The 20878-nt window shown below is 40.3% G+C and overlaps 1 long non-coding RNA gene across 1 annotated transcript; it reads left to right on the top strand.

Annotated features, from left to right (window-relative positions):
* Positions 1-2210: 2210 nt before the first annotated feature.
* Positions 2211-14325, top strand: LOC140246987 (uncharacterized). Its single transcript, XR_011902577.1, has 3 exons — positions 2211-2227; positions 13201-13311; positions 14304-14325. It is a non-coding gene; the product is annotated as an uncharacterized lncRNA (long non-coding RNA).
* Positions 14326-20878: the final 6553 nt, after the last annotated feature.

The following is a 20878-nucleotide window of genomic DNA, read 5'->3' as shown; positions in this document are numbered from 1 at the left end:
GTGGTTGACGCAATGATGGATCGAGAGGGGCGCTTCCCCCTCTCGTGCACCCTCACTAACAGAAACAAAAATAAGAAAAGGGGGTCGCGCCAGCCTTTGAATTTGTAAAGCCCCCCACTTTACGGAATTCATGGATCCGCCCCTGTGTCGCGTTATGACATTTGTGGTCGACGTGTTATGACATTTGTGGTTAATCCAATATTGATATTTGTGGTTGACGCAATCGCGGATTTAGAGGGGGCGCATTCCCCTTTAGTGCCCCCCTTTATTTTGTGAACACAACAGAAATAAAAATAAGAAAATGGGGCGGGGGGCGAGGGTCGCTCCAGCCTTTGATTTATAAAGGCGCCTCCCCTTTATGGAATTCCTCGATCCGCCCTTGTGACGCGTCATGACATTTTACAGAAAATTAATTGGAAATTTTGACATTTGTCGTCGACGTGTTATGACATTAGTGGTTAATCCGATTTTGACATTTGTCGTCGACGTGTTATGACATTTGCAGTAAAAATGGAAATTTTGACATTTGTCGTCGACGTGTTATGACATTAGTGGTTGATCCGATTTTGACATTTGTCGTCGACGTGTTATGACATTAGTGGTTATTTTGACATTTGTCGTCGACGTGTTATGACATTAGTGGTTGTTTTGACATTTGTCGTCGACGCGTTATGACATTAGTGGTTGTTTTGACATTTGTCGTCGACGTGTTATGACATTAGTGGTTGTTTTGACATTAGTGGGCGATTTTGACATTAGTGGGCTCTACAGACCCCCACACTCAGACTCTGGTAGACAGACTGGAAGCAGTGCAGAACAGAGCAGTGCGTTTTGTTAGAGGTGATTACTCTAGACACAGTAGTGTTACTAAAATGAAGCGTGAGCTGGGCTGGGAGCTGCTGAAACATCGACGCAGAGTAGGCCGCATCACCACATTCCGCGAAGCGCTAGCGGGTCGCCTATCCATCCCAGTTCGAAAAGCCCTGCGTCCGGTCCGAAGGGTTCTCCGGAAATCATCCACTACAAGCTTCATCCCAATCGCCACGAACAAAAACTGTTATAAATACTCGTTCATTCCAAGAACAATCATAGACTGGAACTCACTCCCATCAACAGTTTCCAACATCGCAAGCAAGGACTCTTTTAAAGCAGCAACCCTACAATACATCCAGGAGCAAAGCAACTAAACCCCACACTTCTCTCTCCGCGCAACTTTAACACCAGCGCACCCCCTGTCCGGTTGGCCCCTACTAAGGGTGTTGGACAGTACACTCGAAGAAGAAGAAGAAGTTAGGGACACTCTTTTTCTAGCCCATTGTGGAATAAAGATTCCGTCCCGTCGCACTTACCATTGTTTACATGTGCAGTCCGTCCCGTCGCGCGACAGGACGGACATTATGTTGTACAATTATAATTTTCTTATGAATAGAGAATTATTTAATTTAGTGTCATGGATACAGAGCCCCACTAATTCATTGATACATTATGGAATATGAGTGACCAAACTCAAGTCTATCATACAAAAAAAAAATAATAATTTTGTGTCAAAGTACTGAAAAACATGTTTTTTCAAGAAAAGTGAAGATTTTGACCCAAATTCAATTAAAATGAGAAAAATGGATACCAGATATGAATTGCTCCTAGGAAGGGTACTCTATGATAAGAATTGATGTTTCCCCTACTTTTGCACTTTTTGTGCAAATTACTATATAGTCCGTCCCGTCGCGCAAAGAGGGCGCTTTTCATGTTTAATCTGTAATTTACGGAAAAGTCTGACGTCAAATTTATTAGACACGTACTTTTCTGAAAACTGCAGATTCTCAGCTTTTATATGATATATAACATGAAATACAAGTGTCAATATGAAAATTTAGTCCAAGTGAACACTATTTTTGGATCAGACCCGGTTATTGAACTTCTGGTAGTTAGAAAAATATTGATTATTGTACGCAAATGGGCGAGACACAATTTGGCACTTGCCTTGTTTTTGTTTTTTTTTCTGGGGAGGCACGGAAATAAGTTTTCACTTGTGTCATCTTTTCATCCTATAACTGTAAATCTTGAATCACTAAAACACAGCAAAGGACCCGACATCTCGGCTGATGCATCACAAGCCTACGCCACGAGTATCTGTACCATGCCAAACCTTAAGACTCTGGAGCTTGAAGATGTCACGATAGAAGACGAGTTCTTTGCAGCCCTCGCCAAATCAGCATCAGGAGCAAGGGTATCTCATATTGCATGACTGTTTGATTTTCTCCAATGTCATGCCATGCAATGAAAAGATAAAGAGCATAGGAGAAAAATGCAATGTTTGATTAGATGGTCCGTGGTACAAAGACTTTTTTAGTCTTTCCAACAGAAGCTGAAAGTTACTTTGACATAAAGGCATGGCAGGGTGTTGTTTTTTCAGTTACAACTAAACTATTTTGTCCCGAATCAGCATAATGAGCAAGGTTGTCTCACATTCCATTGACCCGTTGAGAGCGGACTGATTTTGCTACAACACGCATTTCCCATAGACACCTGCCCGAGCATACTTGGGACTCGTCCGCAACGGGTTAAAGTTTGATTTTCTCCAATGTAATGCCATACAATGAAAAGATAAAGAGCAGAATTTTATGTTATCTTATGTTCATAGAAGAGAAAATGCAATGTATGATTAGGTTGTCCGTGGTACAAAGACTTTTTTAGTCTTTCCAACAGAAGCTGAAAGTTTCTTTGACATAAAGGCATGGCAGGCTGTGGTTCTTCCCGTTACAACTAGACATTCGTCCCTGGTAATCTCTTATGAAAATCGAAAAGGCGAGACACGTACAGCCTCACAGTTATTCTGTATGCCATTGCACAATTACTCCTTCATCTTACACGTGTATCATTTCTTAACCTTTATTGGTCTTCATGGGAAATTCTCTAATAAAGTAATAAAGCTTGTGGTTAAATCCAGACAAAATAGCTTATCACGTTATTATGATTATGACGTTTGTGTGTGTTTTCTGGGGATGCACTTAAATTATTTCCTGCATGTGTCTTTTTTCACCCTCCGACTGTACTGCATAGCTGGCATCAATAAAACACAAAGAATTATTAGGCATCTCGGCTGATACATCACAAGCCTACGCCACGAGTATCTGTACCATGCCAAACCTTAAAACTCTGGAGCTAGAGACAGTCAGGATAGCAGGCGAGTTCTTTGTCAACGTCGCCAAATCAGCATCAGGAACAGTGGTTATCATATTGTATTCTACAGCTTATTTATCTCAAGCGTAATGTCGCCAGAGTTATCTCTTTTTCACTAAAGTGGAGGCAAGGAGATGAGTTATTACATGCGTCTATCCCGTACTCTCCCAATAGAAGATGGTCTTGTTTTCATCCTCTCTGTTTGTTTGTGTTTTTTGTTTGTTCATTTCCATCTGAGAAGATGGCTGGATAGCCCATATTCAGCTGCATTAAGCTGGTCATCCATTGAGTCCAGTTCGATGTGAGGTGGGACCACTTCACTGGGTTAAACACCTTACTCTTTGTGATAAATGAATGAAGTGGGATCTTAATAAGTGCATGAGTTGTGACTCCCTCATACACGGCACCTCCATGTTATGTCCTACAGAACGTCCTACAGAACAGAATGTTTTGCCTCTTGCTAGGGGGTGACGGTATGTTTACCTCTTCTTTGTGCTGCATAGCTGGAATCACTGATACACGTTGGAGGACCTGACATCTCGGCTGCTGCATCACAATTATTATCCTACGCCACGAATATCTGTGCAATGTCAAACCTTAAAAGGGCATTGTACCGTTTTTTAATAATTTTTTTATATGTTATTCTTTTAATTCTAAAAGACCCAGCGGTGCAAACAGAATCACAATTTCATAACGATTAAGTCCGTAATTTAATGTTAAAAATGCAACTTTTTAGGTGAGAATTATGCTAATGAGGTGACGAGCCCGGATGTTATGATGTCACAGGTGCTCTCACTATTACTGATTACCAGCGCTCGCATACGCGTGCGTTAATTCGTATCGAGTAGCAGACGACGCTTAGGCCTAATTTAGCTAGCAGGCGGCGCTTGTGTACTGTTCTATCCATGTGGATATCTCAAATTTCACTAAACCAAATCGCACCAAAATTACAGGATATACTTCAAAGCATATTTCAAAGTATTCTCTTATATTTGAACGAAATCAGTAATCGAGAAGTATCAATATTAACGTCCACTTTCAAGTCGTCACTCAAAAAAAAACCTCACTCTTCGCGAGAGATCTTGGCGAACGCAAGATGCACATAGACCGGGGGCCCAGAGCATTTATTCAGCTGAAAAGGGTCAAACTTTTTGATGGTCTCATCATAATGTGGCCAAGGGTCGATAAAATGAATTGCTGGCAAGTCACATCCTGTACCGTAAGCCTAGGGGCCACAAAAAGGGACCCCGAAAAATGGATTTATTCAGCCGAATGGGGTCACGGACAAAAGTTGGTGGATATTGTTCCTTTGGATGTACTTATCATGAAAACAGCAATGCCAGCTATTTCATCCTGTACGGGGCCCCAGACAGTAGCCCCAAAGGGCCCCACAAATATGGTTTTATTCAGCTGAAAAGGGTCACGGCTAATTTCTTTTGCAATGGAAGTAGTTCCCATCAGATATATCCAAAACACCAATGCCAGCTATTTTATCATGTACGGGGACCCAGACAGTAGCCCCAAAGGGCCCCACCCCCCATAGGCCCAACGTACAAACACATACAAACATTGATTTTATTCAGTTGAAAAGAGTACCGGTAACGCAGATTAACTTCATTTTTTATAGTCATGACAGCACAATAGATACAGACGTATATCTCTAGAAGACATAGAAAGAATTATATTAAAAAAATAGAAAACCTTTGAGGATCATAACCTTGACTTCCTGGAACTGGCCGACCGCTCGTAATAAAGCGCTCGCAAGGGCCAGATAATTTGTGGCTTCTAACTTCTTCGGATTCAAAAAGCCCGTAAAAAAACCACACAAAAACACACACAAAAAAAAAAACTGGTGTCAAAGTCTGTTAAACGAATACGAAAACATGAAATGTTATGATGCTTACAAAACAATAAAACAATAACTACGATGAACGAAAATAAGAAAAGAGGTCAAGCATGAACATATCATCTGTTTAACTGACTGCAGAACATGTTAAATTAGATGGCCAGAAATTAATTTGAATGAACGAGCGCAGCATGTGATCACGTGACTATATCATTATGAATTTATGAATGAAGGGATAGTGGAATGGTGCTTGTCTTAAATTTTTCACAATAATATTTTTAGATATAAACTCGAAATGTTATTGTCCAAGAATGGACATTCATTTTGCCCAATTGATCGTGGGCCCGGCAGCCACTGAGCAACGCCAGATCGACGTTGCTCTTTAGAACCTTTTCAACTGTTGAACGGCAAACATGGTAGCAGCAACTCCCATCTTTTAACGTCTTTTGGTATGACGCGGCCGGGGTTTGAACCCACAACCTCCCAATTGTGAGGGCAGCCGCTCTACTCACTGAGCCAACACATCGGTATTCCAACACATCGGTATTCATATGGATTTCAGTTGAAAAAAGTGTTATTTAGAATAAGGTTAGATGTAATGTGAATGTTTCAAAATGAATTTGAATGAAGAGATGGACATTGAACTACCATGTTATCTAGGCGAATTTTTTGCTGAATTTAATTCAACATTAAAGAATTCGATTAAAAAGAGGTGCGAAATTGTCCCGGATGCAGGGCCCTTGACAGGTATATCCCCAAGGTATTCCCACCCCATTTGAAGTAAGTGTTTTTAGTTGGAAAGAGTCATGTATGCCTAATTTCCTTGGCAGTGGAATTAACAGCTGAGATACGTAAAACACAAACCCATCGAGTTATCTTTATTCTTTAAGGGGCCCCCAACCAGCAGCTGGAAAGTGCTCCCGTAGTATTTTATTCTAAGTGAAAAGAATCACTGCTATAATTTCTTATGCAATGGAAGTAGTACTCAACGAGGTATCAAAAACAGTTATACCGGGTGTCCCCAAAAAGCGGAACGGTGGATTTTAAGCACCTTGCGGTCTAAAAGTTATATATCTTTTGACATCATTAGAAAGAGCATTGTCCGCAGAAGACTATGATACCAAAATCATTAAATTTGGTTCAGTACTTGTTATTCTACGCCAATTTCTGAAAATGCAGTCATTGTCAAATTTCGCCGGATTTTTGCGACGTATGAGATAATAATTTGAGCGCGACACGCGATCCATACGGTGAACACTGTGTAAGCTCGGTGATCCATGTCAACAAAAGATACAGCTTTCACATTGGGCACGGGCCAGGAAAAGAACAGTGTGTGTGTGTGTGTGCGCGCCCAATATGAAAGCGTTATCTTTTGTTGACATGGATCAACGAGCTTAAACAATTCACTGTATGGAACGCGTTTCTCACCCAAATTATTATCTCATAAGTTGCAAAAAATTGAAAATGACTGCATTTACAGAAATTTGGGTAGAATAAAAATTACTGAACCAAATTTAATGATTTTGGTATCATGGTCTTCTACGGAAGATGCTCTTTCTAATAATGTCAAAAAATATATCACTTTTAGAACGCAAGGTATTGAAAATCCACCGTTCCGCTTTTTGGGGACACCCGGTATAGCTGTACGGGGCCCCACGGAGTGTTCCTAAAGTATCCCCACATGTAATTCCACTATCAAGATCTGCATCCCGATCTATTCAATCTGTCAGATCGGGAGAGAGCGGCAAAAGTGGACGGGGACCGGGAGCATCGTAGCAGCAGCGTTTGGGTGATGGGGTTGGATCTGGCAATTTTACAGATCGGGAAGAAATTTTGAACTGGTTCAAAATTTCTTCCCCATCTCCCCATCAAGATTGACATATTCTGAATCGTAGCTCAAACGGTGAGAGAGCAGTGACAGTGTAAATACCGCGGGATGAGAGTAACAATTCCAGGTTTTTCTGACCGTAGCAACAGCGGCACAAGAACGGGAAGTAGTCTAAACTAGACACCGACGACATGGTCCCGCTGCTGCGACGCTTTCTTGATCAAAGCACGATCTTCCCGCTTTAACGACGCTCTCACTAAAGCCCTTTTTACACTTGTGTTTCTTAACCCCTAAAGCCCCCCCCCCTTCCCCCCCCCCCCCTTAGCCCCGCCTTTGGTACGGGACTAAGCAAAAATTTACAAGTGTAAAAAGCCCTTAAGTTCTCTACTCTCGTATAAAATCAAGGCCTGTTCCTACGACGCTTCATTCCTGCTTCGATAACGCTGTTGCCCGCTTTAGCTGCGCTGTTCCTACGCTTTCCCAGACTCAATTACGCATATCTTCCGCTCTCGCCGCTCTAAAATCGAACGTAGCCGATACGCTGGAAAATGTTTGCCAGAACAGCAAAACTGATGATGATGAGGAGGACGTTGTCGTTGTCGCGAAAATGAAGACGAAGGAGCGCATATTCAAGAAGAAGAAGAAGAAGAGATGCAAACAATAAAGAGAATAAAGCAAATTACCTTGGAGCTACTGTCTGGGGTCCCGTGCAGGATAAAATATCTGACTTTGGTATTTTGGATATCCGATGGGTTACTACTTCCATTGAAAAAGAAATTAGCCGTGACCCTTTTCGGCTGAATGAAACCAATATGTGTGTGTGTGTGTGTGTGTGTTTGTTTGTGTGTGTGTGTGTGTGTAGGGGGCACTTTGGGGTTACTGCCTGGGGCCCCGTACGGGATAAAATAACTGGCTTTAGTGCTTTGGATATCTCTGATTAGTACTACTTCCGATTGCAAAAGAAAGTTGCCGTGACCCTTTTCAGCTGAATAAAATCAATGTGTGTGTGTGGGGGGGGGGGGAGGGGGAGGGGGTAAGGGGGCAATTTGGGGCTACTGTCTGGGGCCCCGTGCAAGATAAAATAACTGGCTTTGGTATTCTGGATTTCTCTGATGAGTACAACTTTCATTGCAACAGAAATTAGCCGTGACCCTTTTCAGCTGAATGAAACTATTGTGTGAGTATGTGTGGAGGGGGGGGGGGGGGACACTTTGGGGCTGCTGTCTGGGGCCCCGTCAGGATGAAATAGTTGGCTTTGGTGTTTTGTATATCTCGGATGGGTACTAATTCCATTGCAAATGAAATTAGCCGTTACTCTTATCAGCTGAATAAAGTCAATGTGTGTGTGTGTGTGTGTGTGTGTGTGTGTTGTATACGTAGGGCTTATAGGGGGTGGGGCACTTTGGGGCTACTGTCTGGGGCCCCGTGCAGGATAAAATTGGTGGCCTGGTATTTTGGATATCTCTGATTGGTACTCCTTCCATTGCAAAAGAAATTAGCCGTAACTATTCTCAGCTGCACGAATAAAATCAATGTTTGTGTGTGTTTGTACGTATGGCCTATATGGGGGTGGGGCACTTTGGGGCTACTATCTGGGGGCCCCGTATAGGATAAAATAGCTTTCATCGGTGTTTTGGGTATCTCTGATGGGAACTACTTCCATTGCAAAAGAAATTAGCCGTGACTCTTTTCAAGTGAATAAAATCAATGTTTGTGTGTGTTTGTACGTAGGGCCTATGGGGGTGGGGCCCTTTGGGGGCTACTGTCTGGGTCCCCGTAAATGATAACTGGCATTGGTGTTGTGGATATCTCTGATGAGAACTACTTCCATTGCAAAAGAAATTAGCCGTGACCCTTTTCAGCTGAATAACACCATATTTGTGGGGCCCTTTGGGGCTACTGTCTGGGGCCCCGTACAGGATAAAAATAACTGGCATTGCTGTTTTCATGATAAGTACACCCAAAGGAACAATACCCACCAACTTTTGTCCGTGACTCCCTTCGGCTGAATAAATCCATTTTCGGGGTCCCTTTTCGTGGTCCCTAGGCTTACGGTACAGGATGTGACCTGCCAGCAATTCATTTTATTGACCCTTGGCCACATCCTTATAAGATGAGACCATTAAAAGGTGTGACCCTTTTCAGCTGAATAAATCTTCTGGGCCCCCGGTCTAACAATCTAGAACTGAAGTTAGCCGATTAGTACTGTGCGAACGGGGAATTTACGCGAGAACTAAACTCAAAAGTGTAATGATTTTTGCGACTTGTGTGCTATAGGAACTACATTTTTCATTCAACTTACCACAAATAATTTGTGAATTTATTTATTGCCCCCGATTACTTGAAAGATTTGTCTCATGATATTAAATGGCTAACTTCAGTCTGTGCGTGCGCAGCAGGTAGGTAGGGCCTGGCTGGGCTGCAATCACTCATGTTAGTCGTAACGTTAGAGCAGATTATCTTTGTATTTTAGCGACGCCGACAGGAACGTCGACATCTACACTTACGCTTTCCGACATGTCATTTGTTTCCAATTAACGTGAGCTGTTGGATATGAATCATAAAGTATTTCCTGTGAGTTTGGTGCCATTTGGCAAGGTGAATTTTGAGATATCTACATGGATACGGAAGTACGCTAGCTAGCACTATTAGTATACCTACACCAGCGCTGGGATCGCGAAGAGGCGACACTGTGTTAGAATCTACGTATACGTGGTCAGGCCACTCTTCCGAGTATATGGGTCCTAGTAGGCCTACTTAAACAAACTGTTAGATCTAACATTAGTCCTTGGTGTACATAACACCACTATGAGATTTATCTCGACTACAAAACATCGGAAATCCATAAGGCAGATACCTTACCTGAAAAATTCAGCACAGGAACAACAGTGCCTGCAGGACAAGGGTCCAAATCTAAATTAGATCTGGGGGGCATTTCATGAAGGAACTTGTCGGATAAAATGTCCGACAAGTCAATTATATCCGACAAGTTCAGAGAAATCAGCCAATCAGACTAAAGAATTTCTCAAAACTTGTCGGATATAATTGACTTGTCAGATATTTTATCCAACAAGTTCCTTCATGAAATGCCCCCCTAGAGTCTGGACTTTCGTCTGGGGGGCATTTCATGAAGCATCTTTGTCCGACAACTTGTCGGACAAATTTGCTCTCAGCCAATCAGATGCAAGGATTTCAGTAGCTTTTAACATTTTGTCAGACGAAATATCTGACAAAATGCTTCATGAAATGCCCCCCTGGACTTTCTTCAAGTTCTGGCAGCAGGGGTACTATACTATAACGTTACGCTTTGCCTTATTAGCGCTGTGCACATAGGGCCTACAGCTGCAATGTCGACGGTGCGTGAGTGTAGGGCCTACTCATCAAAACTTGGACTGCCACGTAGAACCTACTCCTTGACTGCTCAGTAGTCCTAGTCCTAGTTCTAGTAGAGTGTATTTCAGAGTCTATGTGTACTGGGTACCGTTTTCATCTTACTATGACTAAGCGTAAATCGTGCGTGCCGTTGAAGAGAGTCTATATATCTACATTTGGATTTAGATTCACTCATTCAGCAATCATATTGAACTTGCGAACCATCGTTCGATCATGATCATCAATGAGTAACGTTACTTACACACAGTCTTCTATGGGCAGCACGTTCGGATAATGATGCCAATTTCATTTTGCATATCTGGAATTTCCCCACAAGTTTTATCTAAATAAAAAGCTGTTGAAAAGATTGCTTTTAAAGATTGAAGATATTATGACGATAGGGAAACAATTATTCATTTGTCTCGCGAAGAAGATCGTAGAAAGGTGTACGACGTTTCGCTCGCTACTGCTGAGCTTCGTCAGGTACAATAAGACACGTTGGTGCATGCACGCAAGTTATAGCGTGTATGCGGACGTGGTAGTGGGCCCGCGGTCGCCGGAGCCGGGTCGGGCAGTGCGCCACACTGTGTCCGCTGTATGCTGTGTTCATGCGGACCTAGTTGGCAGCACGTTGCCTCCCCAGCGCCATCCTGTGGCCGCTGTTTACAGCGTCTATGTGGACCTAGTTGGCAGCACGTCGCCCCCCGGGGCGGGCCGGGTAGTGAGTCATCCTGCGTCCGTTGACTGCCGTCACGATTCGGTGGCTTTGGTTTGTGCATAGTGTGGTGGTGCATGCGAATGGAACGCATCCATGACTCGGGTAACTCTATGCCGACGTCCCTGTTTAGGTTGTCCTTACTGAGTCGTATATGGATGGCTTCCTTCACTCTACGAGTGTACCAGTGTCGTGCTGTGTCCATGCACTTCACGCCTTTCCAGTCTGGTTGATGTTGGGCATTCCATGCATGCTCTGCTACTGCAGATGCCTCTGTTTTGCAGTTAGTGACGTCTCGGCGGTGTTCGGATAACCTTTCCCCTACCGGTCTGCCGGTTTCTCCGATGTAGCTCATCCCACAGTCTCTGCAGGGTATACGGTAGATCACTCCGTCTTTCCTGAGGGGAGGTACCGGGTCTTTGGCTCGAGCCAGGTGATTTCTGATAGTGGCGTCGGCTTTGTAGACGACTCGGATATTGTGTTTCGCCAGCCGGCGTCTGAGAACGGGAGCAATTGAGTGGACTTGTATTCCTCCTTGTCCTGTTCAGGTTGAACTCTTGCTGTTCGTGCCTTGTTGATGAAACACCTGGGATAGCCATTGGCCGACAATGCTGATCGCAAATGACGTTTCTCAGTTGCTGTGCCAGAGGGCTTGGTTATGATCTTGTTTGCTCGATCGTAGAGGCATCTGATCACTCCTCGTTTGGCGGAGGTAGGGTGGTGTGAGTTGAAGGCGAGATATTGGTCTGTGTGTGTGGGCTTTCTGTATATGGTTGTGCTCAGTTTCCCCCCTGTGTCCCTGTGGACTAGGGTGTCCAGGAAGGCGATGCTTCCTTGTGTTTCTTGCTCTGAGGTGAACTTGATAGTGGGTTCTCTCGTATTCATGAATTCGAGTAGTTTGTCAGCGTGCCTCCTGTCGGCAACGATGAAGGTATCATCGACGTACCGCTTCCAAATCCTGGGTGCGGTTCCGGGGGGGGGGGGCACTCTTCCAAGGCTTGTTCTTCGAAGGCCTCCATATACATGTTGGCAACTACAGCAGACACAGGGCTGCCCATGGCGGCGCCCTCTAACTGTTCGTAGTATGTGTCGTTGTAGAGAAAGTAGGTGGATCTCAGAACGAAGCTGAGGAGGTCCGTGACCTCATCCGGACTGAGGGTGGTTCTGGTTGACAAATCTTTGTCCGCCAAGAGCCGTGAGTGTGCAACACTGCAGGCACCATCAATCGGGACGTTTGTGAACAGTGACGTCACGTCAAAGGAAAGCATCAACTCATTGGAGCTTATAGTCTGAGCGCTGACGAATTCGGCGAAGTCGGTGGAATTGCGAACGGAGTGGCAAGTTCGTCCCGTGAGCGGGGAAAGAATGTAGAATAGAATTACCAGACAATTAGAAAATGTCAGTACAGTTTTCTTTTAAGATTCTAACGCTATATGACGTCAGGAAAGCAGCCAAAAAAAAAAAACTTTAGCGCCTCAAAATAGAACAACCAATGTAACAAAAATAATAAGTTGGTATGATAAATGTTAGGTATTTTTAAATATTTTAATGTGAACAAGAGTTAAATCAGGATTAATGAAAGAAAGATATTATTCAGAGGGGTGAAGGCTCAGGTTTGAGTTTCTTCAGTTTGTCTCCCTCTACAAATGAAAATTTGTTAAGATCGCAACTGCTGATCTGTAAATTAACAAACATGTCGGAAAAAAGGAACCAGTGGAACTCGAACATGTCATCTACTGCTTTCCGGGCAGCGACACTACCACCAGGCTGTCCCTGGTTGCCGGCAGTGACACGATGAACATGGAACAAATACCCAAGCTCAATCAGGATTGTTCCCAAAAAAAGTATCATGATATCTCCTTATATTTGTGGCTTAATTGCAAATTTCATACAGTAGGACGCTTTGTCATACAACTGAACTATACACATGCATTAAACGTGCTAACTCGAACATTTTCTAATCGCTGCTTCGAATGGTTAGCTGTTTTAAGTAGCCTAGAAATCATCGAATGTAAACACCATCCTATGTCGGGAACCTCGAAGCGTACAGCAAATTTCTCCAAGATCAACACATTCCATTTATATTGATTATTCGAAGTCCACGCCACCGTGTTTTATTTCCCTTCAGGCAAATTAAAATACCGAAGCATCAATGCTATGAAACATATAATTTCTGACAACTACTGAGTTGCATTTCAGTTGCGTAATCATTACTATACCGGCAGTAACGAATAATTATATTTTGTCCACAATCACTAGATCCAGCGGTTGGTACTGTGCGGAATGTCAATGTCAGGAAGCATTCTTCACTCCATTTTACGTCTGCCCTGTCTGAATTCCCTTACAATACATAATCCAGTGTATAAAAAGGTGAGTCTGGAAAAGGTGCCTTTCATCAACGCTGTAACTTTAAAGCAATGTATCATATACACCCTGCGGGACCCACAATATCGATTCTCTGAGTATTACATCAAACGGGGGACATTACGATTTGACTTTTGTCTCACTTTCCTTATTGCATGATGCATTGTTTAGTATTCTAGTGTTCTGAAACGTTCGCAAAGGAAGAGAGAGAGAGAGATGTTAAAATGACATTTAATAACGTCCATCCATGAACAATGAAACGAGACTCGATGACAATCATTAAGTCTATGTGTAAATGTAATCGTGAACATGGTGAAAGTATTATTGACGGATGAACGTATCATTTACTGCCCACCATGCTTTCGGAAAGTGTTGTGCCTATTGTTTTTTGTTTGTTTGTTTTTTGTCTAATGAAGAATGAACGAAATACACATAGAAAATATCAATTAATGTAATTCCCTGAAAAATGGGAGGAAAATGAAAATACTTTTAACATCACTTTTGCAAGACAGTAGCCAACTTTGATGAAACTTGATATTCATTTTTAGTTTGCAATATAATGCATTTGATCTCGCTGAAATGCTTCTTTGATATACGATAGGTTCGGATGTCAGATTTAGAGGTGTATACGTCTGGGTTGTTTTTTTTTGTGTGTGTGTGTGCGTGTTTAATAACCTTTATAATACTTACTATACGATATAAATCATGTCATTCGTTTTGGTAGCTTTCTTTCTCCTCCTCTGTCACTCATCCTGAATGTGGTTTCCTTTCCTTTCTTAATCACCCCATCAACCTCGAAAAATATTGTCAATGTAATTCTATCTCATATCCCTTTAAGTTATGATAATCTTTTTTGCAACATTGCTTACGATGTTTAACTTTGTTTATCTCGTATAAAATTAGATTTTAATGAATATCTATTAGAATGTCCTTTCATCACTTTAATGTATTTCAATGTAGAGATCATATTTCATTTCAAATCTTCGTCTCGACCTCAGGTTCCTACGTCATATCATGGACAAAACGAGGAAAAAGCTGGGAATGAGGTTTGTTGCAGATATAGGCACCACTGCTTACAACACTTATTTCATTCTCTGTGATTCAAGGTTTTTTAGTATGTCAGGAGACTAGATCTGTTTATCCTTTGACAAAGATCATTCGGATGACAAAGATAACTACGTGTACTTCAGTGTAAAAGACGTGTAAAAAGAAGTGTAAAAAAGTGTAAAAGGTTTTTTTTTTTTTTTGGTCCTTTGAGATCACTGCGGCCGTAATAAGGCAAAACAACGCAACTCAGAATATCACGTTCTGAGAAATACAAGTTTTAAAATTCAATTGGTTCCCATTTTTCCCTCATAGGAATAAAACACTTTTGAAGCAGCGAAGTTTCTTAGGCATTAATAAAGAATATCTCGGAAAATTTTCAGTAAAATAGGACTTCCCGTTTTAGAGTAATTGCCATGTTTAGAAGAGATACAGCATTTTACCGAATCACAACACTGTGCTGATGACTAGTTTGCCAAAAGAGCGTATCTGTACTTACGTTGTGCGAGAATCCTCACGCGGCAACATATCAATTATAGGCAAAAGAACGTATCTTGACTTACGGCGCGTAAGCATTCTCCCGCGAAGCCACGTCAGTGTGCCAAAAGAACGTATCTTGACTTACAAATAACTGCGCCTCAACCCTTTCATCAATGTAATTAGGCAGAATGACGTATCCCGAATCAATGGCAACAATCTCTATCATTTATTTACTTTGACAATTTTGTTAACTGGATGATAAAAGTCCCGTTATATGTTTTTGAATGTGTATTAAGAATCGTAAAACACATTAGCTTGCAAGATTATCGATGCAATTGAACGTTTTCTTTTTTTTTCCCACTAAAAACTTACCGAGTATGTGCTAAAATGTAATTACTTGTTATCTACCAATTACCGTAATTTTTTGTTTTACTTCATTTGCATATACAGTTTATAGTTTATTGAGATGTCCATTCCTTTTTTATAATCTTTAAGTGTATGTTTTTTATCCCTTGATGTAAGATTTTTCATTGGGAACATAATTATATTTGGTTTATCATTCATGTTGTTTTAACAAAAACATGGATTTGGATTATTATTGACAACTAAACTACGAGTTTGGGTAAAGTCTGTAAAATGGATTTCATTACACTTCTTATGCCATGTGCTACAATTAAGATGAACTTGAAATATGTATAATGTTTAGTATGACAATGCATGAGTGGCAACTATTATGACTGTATGAGAACTGGCAAAAAAAAAATAAAACAAAATGGGTATAAAAAAGAATTGTATAGAAATCTGTACATACACTTCGTTTCAAAGACGCATACACGCATTTAATGTGTTAATATTGAGACTCCTATTTTCATTTCTATCTTTTCTTTGATTTATTTAACGATTTCCATTGAGATGAAAGGATTTGAACAGAAAGAATAATATTTTGTACTGTGTTTATCGTTATAAGTTGTTAATGTTTGGTTGATTGCATGAATTGTATCCGTAAGGTTAAAACTTGTAATGATAATATGCCTCAATTCTTTGAACAACAACAATAATTATGATTAATCAGGTAATTTTGAATCCAGGTTTTTAATGTTTTTAGGTGAAACTTGACCACTCACACACACACACACACACACACACACACCTCAGACTTGTCAGAGGTGCAAACATTCCCTCAGTAGAATAACTTTGAGATAGACATGACAGAAACGTAGATGCAGAGACTGATTTACATATTCTGAAAGGTTTATAGGGAAAAAATGTGTGAACATCTGTTTCTCAAAGACAACAGCATTACAGAAATCATTCGATTATTTGCAAGTCTTTAAAATATTATGACATAGATATCTACGCGTTCTTCTTACAATTCAAAAGAGAGTTTGATATGTCATTATACTTTTATCACATTGAAAGCAAATCAGCAGTAACTAAACATTATCATGATGGTAGATGAAAAATAGAAAAAAAAATGTGATTTACTTCCCGAGTAAAGTAGTTTACATGCGTACCATAGTTGAACAAAACCCTGGCAACAAAATTTTCAATCTCGATAGAACAGAACATAAGTGTTTTCTTTTTTCTGGAGATTAGTTATTCTACATGTATTACCATATCAGACCTTCGCATCAATTTTACCTTGGAAGATCAGAACATCTACAAATTACAAATTATAAATAGCACACATAACATTTTTTATCCTTACTGTTGTTGAAGATCACGTGTAGTAAGAAGTAAGTACTTGGGTAAAGAACAATTCACTTTAAACACTTTTCAATAAACATCTTATTACAACAGCGATTTGCTGTGCTGCAATACATCTGCGTTGTCTGAGAGCTCCCGGAGGGATTAGGCTCAAAATAAATCAAAATTATGCAGGAAATAAGGTTACTATTGCCATGGTTTTCTTAAATATGTTGACATGTTTCAATCGACATGATATTGATTTTGAGGGCAAGCATTTACAACAATATTTGATATGAACAAGTGAAAGTTTTACCTAAAGTTCATAGTCATCATTTCAAGGGCAATAAGCCCTTATCATATTTCTTTCGTAATAGAATCTTTAGTTTCATATCAATATGAAAAAAGAAAATCTTTCATGTGCCTTCATAACGTGAGAATAGTCATTAACACTTCACAGTTGAGTTTTGAGAGTTTTTAATATAACTGTGAAAGATTTACCTGATCCTATATAAACAATTCGAGTGTTATATCTTTTTCTTCTCGAGTTGACTGATCTAGTGCACAGTCCACTCCATCTTTCATGAAATTCTGACGGGCCTGCACAGCTGTTCTGAAATGTGTATAGTTGCTCTTTTCTCTGCTTTCGAACTGCTCGGTAGACCACTGCAGGAAAATGTGAAAGAAACGGAAGAGAATAATTAACACAAAATAAGGCACTCTGTATTTTCCATAAAAGACAGTTCTTGAATTTCAACTCTGCTTTAGTTATATTGTGTGATTAAATTCTTCATCAGACATGGTTGCGTGTAACAAATCCTCTCTCACAGACCCCCTCCCCCTCCGCACAAAAAAAAAGCGAAGGAAATGAGAATGAGTATTTATGAAGAGTTTGTTCGCAAAAACCGATAAGTCCATTTTTGAAGATTTTGAAGTACAGTCACTCTCATAAAGTACAAAATAATATTTTTAAAATGATATACTGGTCAGTCCATAAAAAGGAACATTTTGAAGTTATGGTCAAAAGAAGCAAAACATTTCTTATTATTCTCTTTATTTTTCTTGACCTTTAATCGCAAATATCTCCATTTGGCAAATATGGACTTATCGGGGGGTTTTGCAAACAAACTTTTCAAATATTGAAATACACTCACAACATCTATTATTCAACATCATACAAATACCCCTTGAGGATGTAAAAGTACTGTGTGTTTGTTTTTGAGAGAGAATGGTGACTATTTCATCAGTTTTTATTTAATATTATTTTTTTATCGCTAAGGAATGAACTGTGAAATGTGGTAATCTCAAATTATCAGAGAGTCATCATCATGGATTCTGCCTTCTTTTATTTTTTCTGTTACAATTTTTCCAAATGCCGGCTTGTGTCGCCAGTGATAATGACAAAGGTTGGATTCATTTCTTCCCCTTTCTTCTACTTTTTTGTATGAATTAATAGGTGATTATTGAACTTGTACCTTTTATTGTACTTGATACACTGCATTCCTTTTCTGTGCTGGTCTAGGCTGGCGGTTAGTGTGGACACTGAAAAGAGAGACAAGCAAATATGTATTTCAACACGAATGTTAATATCATCTAAAGTAGACGATTTGGTCTGAATATTTGAACTTTCCATAGTATTTAAAACCACCTAACTTAAGAATAGATATGTGAATTCCATGAGCTTTTGCCCTCAACATTTTTATGGGGGAGGGGCGGAACGTATAACATGTATAGGACCTACCATAGCTACAATGCATTATATTGTATCGAAACGAAAAAGAAAATGTTTTATAGAATATGTACAGCTGACTGAAATTGCACAAAGAATTGAAAAGAAAAAATAAATCAGGCCTCCATTAGCAGGTACAGAGCACCATTAAATATGACTTTATTTTTTTAGGCTAATTTTAAGTGGGTATATTCCTGTATGTATGAAAACACCACAATCACATTCTTCATCCTTTCAAGAAATAACAAACAAGATCTAAGATTACATGTGTTTAACCAAAGATGAAGACCAAACATTATGTATTGTCCTTAGAATGTACTTTTCTTGCCAAAGTAATGATGTTAATGTCATTATTAGAACATATCGTCTACCATCAGTTCATGTTGCCACTGAGGACTAAATGGAATTCATCAGTATCAAGCTTTATTGTCATTAGCTTAAAGTCGAGTCTACTGTTTACTATAAAGCTGTTACTTTTTTAGACTCTAAGACGAAAACTGAATTTGAGGTAGAAGATGTCAAGTCGAATGATGTCTATGATCATAACAGTATATTGGGGTCCACTTAATTTATTTGCGCATAGGTAAATTTCTTTTGACAGTCACTACTTGATCTACTAGACCATTTAACTAGTAGCAGTACAAGTATCCTACATTTACATAGTCCTTATTACATTAGTAGAACCACAACCACAACCACACCAATGAGCCACGTTTTGCCAAGCCCACCGAAAGGAAAGGCTGTCATACTCATAGCTCTAAGTTTGCTCTTTATTTTCATAGCTTGCTGTGTTTTTTGTTTATTTTTTTTACTCATGGTTTTCTTAAATCTTAGTGAAAACTATTATCGAAAGTACTGGACCCTACTACTAGCAATGCGTACTGTCGTCCAGTCTGTGCAGCCCAATCGCCGTACTTCGCACGGCGTCTGGTCGGGCTAGATCAAACTTAGACCTGAAAAAAAAAAAAAAAAAACTTACCGGTGTTACCGCTGATTTTCTTTGTGGTAGCATTAACTGGTCAGGAGAATATCCATTCCATGACTGCAAAACAGAACAATGGGCATGACTTCATGGTTCACACTGCAGCAAAGCTTGCCTGCCAGTCAACCAGTGTAACTCTGCTGCAGCACTTGCAGCAGCGAATTTTGTCGCCAGCGGCGGCGGCACTACGTACACTCACTACCGCAGCTGAAATGAATCTGTCAGCACATAGCCGTAGGTCTTACACATAGAGTTATGCAGTGTAGCGTGTGTTGTGATGGCCACGATGTTGATACGTTGTTTTGCCGTGCTGACTGTATAGCGCGCATGGCCCTGATTTTATACAGCAAAGCGCTGTACATGATGACATACGTTCTTTTGGCGTCGCAATTTCCTTCTTTTTTATTGAGAAACCACCATGAAAAAATAGTGTATGTGAAGATACGTTCACTTGCCGTAACAGCGAAAATGATTTCTTCGTCATTTCTATACGTATCTCAGGTTACGTTGTTTTGCCTAGCTGGAAACGGCAAAGTTGTGAAAAAGGTGTGTAAGATACGCTTTCTATCTCTGAAATGGTAAACATTTGATAATTGAGAAATTCACCATTAAAAAGAGCGCATTTTATTTAGGAGCCATATGCTCATAACTCAAAATGCCCAAATTCTGAGTTATGTTCCTTTGCCTTATCACGGCCGAGTATCTGGCTATACGGTGATATGCAAAAGGTCCACCTGCATGCGCTAATAGTCCAGCCTAGGCTCCATAGAAAGTACACCTCACCTTGGGTTTTTCTTTATATATTTACATGTATATATATACAATGTTTTTGATGGTCTCTTGTCAATTCGAGGATGCTGATTCCAAATGCGATTGATGCCACTCGCGTAACATTTTCGGAAAAATGCAAAAATCTAAAATGGCCGCCAGATAGGTTAATTCGTTTGTCGTTTCACGAACCGACGCAAGTGACACCTGACGGTAAAAAGTTGATTCTGAGATAAACGCTTTCGAAAGTTTGGTTTGCTTTTTCTTGGTCATAACAGACTGAAATTAATTCATTTTGTTAATAGGAAGAGAGAGAAAGTTCTCATCTTACATGTAACTTTGGATTGAAGTTTATCTGGTCATTAATTTATTAAATATCTTCAAGCAAACATGTAAGTCAGTTCGTGAAAAAGGAAATGTTGCGTTTTACGCGCTTGCGCGTTTCACGAACTGACGCATCTCACTACGCCTCCCATGTTTGTCGTTACAACTGCCGCCTAAGCGTTTCACGAACTGACGTAAATGGGACGCTGCATGCGCGTTTCAGCATTTTGTACAGAATCATCGTGTCAGCGCGTACGACTACATACGTAGCGCGCATTATGAAATTTTGTAGGCCCATTTATGGCGAATCTCCACTCAAGGGCAATAAATCATGCAATGACTTGTGATGAAGAGATAATACTTCTTGAATGTGTTTGAACTCGAAAAAAGTGCAGTATCATGACTTTAGAACCAAATTGAAGTTTAAACAACAGCACGTAAAACTGTAGTTTAATTCTTGTTATCAACTGCAATTTTCACACTTTGTTTACAATACCTATCAATTATAATAATCTCATGAATCACTATAGGAAAATACCAATAAGTGTTTAGGAAGCACC

Source organism: Diadema setosum, chromosome 3 (genome assembly GCF_964275005.1).
Source record: "Diadema setosum chromosome 3, eeDiaSeto1, whole genome shotgun sequence".
Lineage (NCBI taxonomy): Eukaryota > Metazoa > Echinodermata > Echinoidea > Diadematoida > Diadematidae > Diadema > Diadema setosum.
This window is presented reverse-complemented; position numbering and strand designations above follow the sequence as displayed.